The sequence below is a fragment of the Chaetura pelagica genome, unplaced genomic scaffold, assembly GCF_000747805.2.
Source record: "Chaetura pelagica isolate M959 unplaced genomic scaffold, ChaPel_1.0 scaffold581, whole genome shotgun sequence".
In the NCBI taxonomy this organism is placed as follows: domain Eukaryota; kingdom Metazoa; phylum Chordata; class Aves; order Apodiformes; family Apodidae; genus Chaetura; species Chaetura pelagica.
Window position 1 is genome coordinate 547,277 of NW_009952070.1, and position 1,339 is coordinate 548,615.

The window sequence follows — 1,339 nt, forward strand, 5'->3', positions numbered from 1 at the left end:
CAGGCTTAACAGAAATTTGTTTGTTTCAGAGTGACAATAGTGAGTATTCTAGAAATAATGGAAAATAATCAAGAACTAACAACAGACATGATGCTAGAAATCAGAAAATAGTGGAGCTGGAGAGAAATCTGAGAATTCAGAAAAGAAATACTGGGATTAAATTTTGAGGAGAAAAGCTGCCTGGGTATGGGGACAACAGACCTTTCATGGTGGTTATGAATGACTTGTGAGGAGACTGATCTTGAGATGAGAATCTGAAAAGGTTTGTCTAGGAATGACTTTGTCCAGGCAAAGAGCATTACATTAGTGGAGCAAAGATCAGGTTGTGGAAGGACAAAAGAGGGTTGTCTGGCCAATGCAAAACGCAGAATTAGGCCTGACTTATGCAGAGTAGATCAGTAGCCAGACACAGGGACGAAAGACTGAGCAATGACTGGTTGGCAAGACAGTAATTTAAGGAGCAGCAGAAACCTCATCTGAAAATCACAGTCTTAAAGGAAATTCCACTTCAATATTTTAAATACAGAAATACAAAAATAGGAGCTATCACATGAAATCTGCAGTTCTAGACTGGGGGCGGGGGGGGGGAAAGAAAAGGGGGGAAAAAAAAAAACAACTAGGCAACCGGGGGAGGATAAATAAATAAATAAAGTGCCACCCAGTCCTGAATCAGGGCAGGCTTTGTTAGAGAAAATTGCAGCTTGATCTGCATAATGGGAACTCGGGCTGCCCAAGGCTATCTTTTTATTGCGTGTGTGTCTGCTGTTATCAATTTTGTGAACGATTTCACAGGGAGCCTGGCAGACTTGAGCTGGAATAATATGCAAAGATGAGCTTTGAATAATGAATGATGTGCTTTTAAACCAATTCCAAAGTGTCTGTGATAGTACAATATGAAAAGGGGTGGTAAGTAATAGTATATTTAAAAGGCGCTAGTATGTTTTTATTACTATATTTAAAAAGATATCTATATTATTTTTGTGAAATGGATAATATATCACGGAGTCTTTGATAATCAGCTAAACAATACATTTTTCTTTGGGAAAACTCTCCTGGTTTTACACGGTTAAATATAGAGTCTCAGCGTACAGCTTCGTAACGCTCGCCTACCTTATTAAATATTAACTCTATTTTAATATTAGCTTTTAAATTTAATATGTTGACGTTCTGCAGTTTTACTTTAATTATGTTTTATAATTAATAACCCGGGACGTATGGTGTCCTTAAACGCAGCTCTCCCGCAGCCTCCCCGGCTCCCGCGCGGTCCCGCGGCTCCTCTCCGCTCCCAAAATCCGCCTCCTCTCCCAGAAACCGCCTCCGCTCCCCCCCTACCCCCCCA